At 47.8% G+C, this 6,000-nt stretch overlaps 1 protein-coding gene across 5 annotated transcripts in view; it reads left to right on the top strand.

Moving 5' to 3' along the window:
• Nucleotides 1–2,310: 2,310 nt before the first annotated feature.
• Nucleotides 2,311–6,000, top strand: part of WWP1 (WW domain containing E3 ubiquitin protein ligase 1) — a 138,054-nt gene continuing 134,364 nt past the window's right edge. For 2 of the 5 annotated variants that reach the window (XM_043483769.1, XM_043483767.1), the window contains exon 1: nucleotides 2,311–2,479. The gene's annotated coding sequence lies outside the window, so the exon portion shown is untranslated. The remainder of the gene's footprint in view (nucleotides 2,480–6,000) is intronic. The other 3 variants (XM_043483770.1, XM_043483764.1, XM_043483768.1) reach the window with 2 other exon arrangements.

Below are 6,000 nucleotides of genomic sequence, written 5' to 3'. Positions count from 1 at the left end.
GTTTTTGATTCCAGGCAATGTGACACCTACGCTGATGTCCTTCCTGAAAGGTAACTTGCCAATATGTTTCAAGAGGGCTAAAATTGTTCACATCTTCAATTACTTTTAAGCATATAAATTATGGCAGTAAGGAAGGACATGGGCAGTGATTTGTGAAAAGGTACTTGTAATAGTGTTCATTTGAACACCAAAGAAACATTTAATAATGAAAGGCTGGTCCAATGTTGGCTATCAACTTAGGGGACTAGCTAGGTACTAGGAACTTCTGAATGGAGCTCAACAGAGGTGAAAACTGAGGACTCTGGAGAGCTATAAGGAGAGCAAGAAGTGGAAGGAGGCCTCTGTGTTCAGCAGATGGAGCACAGACCTCTGCCTGGGATGTGTGGGTTTATGTCTGAGTGCACTTGCCAGCATGTTCTTGAGTTTATTTTTAAAGGAGCTGGACAAGCACAAAGGTGAGGGAAAGGTTAGAGGAAATAGTACTTTTCAAAGTAGAGATGAGTGAGCACAGTCAGGAACTTTGAAGACTTTGTCCAAATAGGAGGGAAAAGCCCATGAGCATGAAAGAAACCTTGAAGATAGTGTTAATTTTTGTCTCAAAAGCACTGATGAGCCAATGAAAGATTTTAAGCAGTGGAGTCATGGGCTCCAAAGTATGTGTTAGAATAATCATTGTGGATACAGCATGCGTCAGATCCAAGTAGGAAGTCAGAGGGTAGGAGCTGATGGAGTGGAGAGGAAGACAATGTGCATTTATTCAGTCAAAAGATTTTTTGCTGAATCCTACAAATATTCATGGAATGCAATGTCCTTGATACACAATTCTTTCAAAGGCTTAATTATGATGGAAGAAAATAGAGAACCAGAAAGAAGTTTTAAAGTCAAGGGACACTTTCAGACACAAAAGTCTTACCCAGTTATCCTGGAGAGTAGTACCAGAAGGGATAACGTTAAAGATATGCCAAGGAAGGCTTCACAGGCGGGAGCAGGCAGTGGAGAGGTTCACTTGGAAGGGAGCAGAGACACCCAGACTGAGACAAGAGGAAAAAGAGCAAGCTTGGGTGTGGACGTAGGTAATTTATGGAGCTTGGGTGAGGCAACTGGGCACAAATTGTAGAAATCCATGCTGGATGACCTTTATTATCTCTCTGACGTAGAGGATCAGTTCATCTGGTAACGCGGTCATTACTGATTTTTACCTGCAGGGTAGCCTGGGTTCTAAAAGCAAGGAACAGAGCCAAGAGCTCTTCTCCAGACTAGTTGACTCATTAACGAGGATAATCGACGCTTCTTACGCAACTGCTGTTTGGATTGATCGCACATGCACAAGCTCTCGCTTCGTATTTATCACTGTACTCTTGTGGGGTTCATTTCAGTTCAGTCGCTCAGTCCTGTCCCAAGTCTTTGCGACCCCATGGACTACAGGACGCCAACCCTCCCTGTTTATCACCAATTTCCAGAGCTTGCTCAAACTCATGTGCATCCAGTCGGTGATGCCATCCAACCATCTCATCCTCCGTTGTCCCCTTCTCCTCCCAGCTTCAGTCTTTCCCAACATCAGGGTCTTTTCCAGTGAGTCAGTTCTCATTGGCGCTGTGGGGTTAGGGGAGTGAATGTTTAGGTTAGTAGCAAAAGTGGACTAGAAGTCTTCTGGTACTACCATGTGCTAAATGCAATTATTTACTCTTCCAATGGCTCTGGGTCAAAAATTCAGCGAGGCCACGGAGTACTAACAGCTTCCTTTTGCGTAAAGTGATGAAAGGAAGAACTCCAGGGCCCCGTAAGCCTTACTGGAAACCCCGCACCGGTTCGGCCGCGAGCCGGAAAGCCCAGCCGCAGAACCCAGCTCCGGCTTCCAGAAACCTCTTCCCAAATCTCGGCGGCGGCCCCGCCCCTTGCACAGGCTCAGGCCCCGCCCCCTACCTCCCATTGGCTGGCCTTCCCCCTTCCTCGCCTCGAAGACCCGGAGGGCGGAGTTCTCCACAGGCGGCCGCGGTAGGGGCGGTAGGGGCGGTAGGGGCGGTAGGGGCGGTAGGGGCGGGGCGGGGCGGGGAGGGGGTGGCGCTCCCTCGCTGCGCATGCTCGCGGTGAGCCGGATTCCGGGTCCGGACTTGGAAGCGCGGGGCCCGTGTCGGCGCGGGGCGTGGGGTTGGGGGGGTGGGGGGGCGCGCGCGCGCGCTCGGGGAGCGGCGCCGGCTGCGCGGGCACGCGGCGCGCTCCCGGGAGGGGAGGCGTGGGGCCGGCCGGGGGCGGTGCGAGGCCGGGGCGGGGTGGGGGGAGGGGCGGGTGTCGGCGAGCGCGGCGAGCGGGTTCCTAGTGGCTGCGGGCGGCCTGGGCTGCCGGGGCCGCCGCCTGGGTAGCTGCCGCCGCCGCCGCGCCTGCTGAGAGATGGCGGTCTTGGGCGCCGAAGGCTGAGGGCGCCCGCCTGTGGAGGAGGCTCCGCCGCCGGGGCCGCCGGGAGCCGACGGCTTCGCGCCGGGTGAGGACGCCGCGGCTCGCGGGGGCGCGGGGGCGCGGGCGGGGACCCCCTCAGGCGGGGACCCCCTCAGGCGGCGCCCGGGGCCCGCGCGGCCCGCCCCGGGGCGGGACCTCCCTCGAGGGCCGTCGGGGCCCGGCCGCAGCCCGGCGGCCGGCAGTGCTCTGAGGTGGGGTCTAGGGTCCGGGCCCGAGCTGAGGAGACGGGCGCCCGGCGCTTCGGTGACTCGGCAGCCGCGGTCCTCGGGCTTCCTCCGCCCGCTCCTTGCCTTTTCCTCGCCTCCCCTCAGAGCCCTCGTCCGGGGGCTCGCTGCCCCGGCTTCCACCTCAGTTCCGCCGTCCCGAGGCGAGGGTCCCCGACTCAGAACGCCTTTTTTTTTTTTTTCCTGACATGTTATCGCCACCGGTTCTTCCCCGCCTCTGCGGCTGCCGCCCCCCCTCCCCCCCGCGACACAACCCCCACCTCCACCTTTGTGACCTGCTGGGTCCCAGTGACCTTGCAGTTTTTACTCGTCCTTATCTTATTGTGACTCGGACTTTTCTCCTTTTCCTCTCTTTAAACATTTAAAAAATTTTTGTCATCAGCCCATTGCTTTTTGCAGCCTTTAAACCATCCGTCTTGTGCACAACAAGCCTTTTCTTTGCTCCATAGGTTTCGGAGTTGAGCTTCCTTTGCTTCACCGTGATTCTATGAAACCTTCATCACCAAAGAAGAAAAGTATTTGTTACGTTTGCATTTTTGCTCTTTCAGGATAAAAATCTTTGCCAGGGGCTTTCATGTGGCTTTCTTTTCCTGTTTGGTTTTTATCTCTGTGTGTAGCTAGTGTGCAAAAGATGTGAGTTTCTGCTTTAAAATGTTATTGGTAATAGTAGTGTAAAAGGACACAGTCCAAAGTTATCTTCCTTCTCTTTGGATTTTTGTTTTTGCCTGAAATACCTAGTGTACAGTGTAAAGGGTTCATGCTTATGTATAAATCCACTTTACCTGTCTCATTAAGTCTGTATGTATTATGCAAGCGAAATGGACCTTTTAAAGAAGAAAGGCATTCTTTTATTTATGTGACTTGTTTTTAGTCATAAAGTAGATAGTTATCTGTGGCTGAATTTATCATTTTTCATGAATAGTTAATATTTTTAAAATTGAAAACAGTGTTGGGAGCTCTTCAAATTGAGAAGTGTAAAGTGGGAAAATTGTTCTTTCTCAAGTAGCTTATTAACATTTTCAAATGGGTCTTCCCTTATAATGCAAAACTATTTATATGACCTACAACATAGGGCTTTGAAAGGCAGTAACGAAAGGATATATATTTGGAAGCCGGAATGTTGCATGTAAGGTCTCTGCCTTCAAGAGATAATAATCTGCTTATCCTGTGAAGGCTGAAATTTCTTCTACTTCCTTACACGATTATTAAGCATCTACTGCATGACTGCAATGTGTTTGGGGGAATATAAAGATGAGAGTGTTAACAGTTTCTGCCTTCACAGACTAGTTAGGCAGGTAGGAAGTTCGTACACAGATGCCTAATTTGTCTTTTAATACATAATATTAAAAGAATCTGAATCATACTGAATTCAGATTCAGAGGGGTGAGAGCTCACATCTTATTTGGCAAGGTAGAATTAGGGGGGTTATTTCATACAGCTTTTGGTATCTGAAATCTTTGGTTTGAAGAATGACTATAGACTTTTGATAGGCTGGGAAAGGTAATCCAGGCAGAGAGAAGGGATTAAGAGCTCAGAGTTCATACATTTGGGGAAGAGGCAAGTATGTTTGGATGAAATATAACTTATTAGTACCAATATAAGGGGCCTCCCAAGAGGCACTAGTAGTAAAGAACCCATCTGTCAGTGCAGGAATTGTAAGAGATGTGGGTTTAGTCCCTGGATCAGGAGGATCTCCTGGAGGAGGGCATGGCAACCCATTCCAGCATTCTTGCTTGGAGATTGCCATGGACCCAGGAGCCTGGCGGGCTATAATCTGTAGGGTTGCAGAAAGTCAGACACGAGTGAAGCAACTTAATACGCATGCACGCATAATGGGTGGTAAAGCTTCAAGTAAAAATTTCAACCAGCTTATGGACTGCTTTTGGCAGTAACCTTGGATTTAGTAGGCGACGGGGGTTTTACAGATGATTTTTGAGTTGGGAAGGAAACGATTAAAGCTTTGTTTTCAGACGATTAATCTGACAGCAGTTTGTCATGTGAATTGAAGTAGAACTTGGAGGTACAACAGACGTCATTGCTGTGGTCAAAGGTGTCAGGGTCTCAACTCTGCTGGCAGTTGTAGGGATGGAGGAAGGAAGTAGAATAGACAGAATTTGATGAGAGAGAAAAAGAAGAAAGTAAAGTAACTGAGGTTCTGGTCCAGGCTGGTTGAGAGAATAGTGGTACATTTTGAGCAACATCCACAGAAGCTTTATCTTCAGCCTACTTTATAGCGGTAGTTCTCAACCTTTCAGGGATTAGTAACCCTTGCCGAAACTAAAGAAAGCTATTGGCCTGGAAAATTTGCATATATACCTGTGCTTTGTGGATAAATTTCAAGAAGTCTGGACCACCTAAATCTCATTCCTGGAACCTATGGGCCAGTGGGTTGTGAGCAGTGCTCAGAGTTACTGGGGACCTTTTAAAACAATAGAACCTCCAAATGTTTCCTTTTAGCAGTGAGAACCTCTGCTGTAGAGACATATTGTGTGTACATCTAGTGACACTATTTCCCTTAGACTTGCGGTTTTTTGCTTACAGAGAATTTTGACTAACTTATTTACTATTCAGTTACGGAACCGACAAATCCAAGAAGTTAAATGATTTGTCCCAAGTATTTCAGTTAGCAAATGGGTAAAGTAGAATCAGGAGTTGATGGACAGTGATGGTTTTCTTGTCTGGAGATGTGTACAACCGATTTACCATCAACTGAATGCAATCACTATCTTTAAGTGACCTCATCAGTAGGGATCCTGGGAGGTTCCTTCCAGTTCTTAACATTTTGTGATTCTTGGGTTTTAGATTTTTATTAGACTGTCTGTACCTTTCCTGTTTTCCATGTACAGGGGAGCTAGTGAGACTGATGGATGAATTGGGTATATGGAGATCAGCTAGGAATACCAAAACGGTCATGCTCTCCTTGGTTTCCTTTGTATCTCAGTTTGGGTTGGAGAGGTGGGGCTGGAGGGGAAGTAAGTGAAATAAACTTTTAAGAACTTTTATCTTCTATATTCAGGCATTCCTACTTAAGAATAGTTCTTCACTCAAGAACACTTTATTAAATAAAAATTAAAACTACAGAATACTGAAGTGCGGAGACCTAGTCAGTGATTTTTTTTCATTGGATTAAGTAGCTAACTCTGCCTGTTATGGTTAAAGCGTAATTTGATGAGTAAGTGGTTGACTTTTCTGCCTCTATAGGATTGTCTTCCTGGTGGAGAACCAGAGTAAGTTATTACACAGTATCCTTTATAGCTCTGGAAACTTTGATTCCATAATTATTAGGAAGGCTGGGATCTTTTTTACTCTTTCTATAAAAATA

This window comes from Cervus canadensis, chromosome 12 (genome assembly GCF_019320065.1).
Source record: "Cervus canadensis isolate Bull #8, Minnesota chromosome 12, ASM1932006v1, whole genome shotgun sequence".
In the NCBI taxonomy this organism is placed as follows: domain Eukaryota; kingdom Metazoa; phylum Chordata; class Mammalia; order Artiodactyla; family Cervidae; genus Cervus; species Cervus canadensis.
This window is presented reverse-complemented; position numbering and strand designations above follow the sequence as displayed.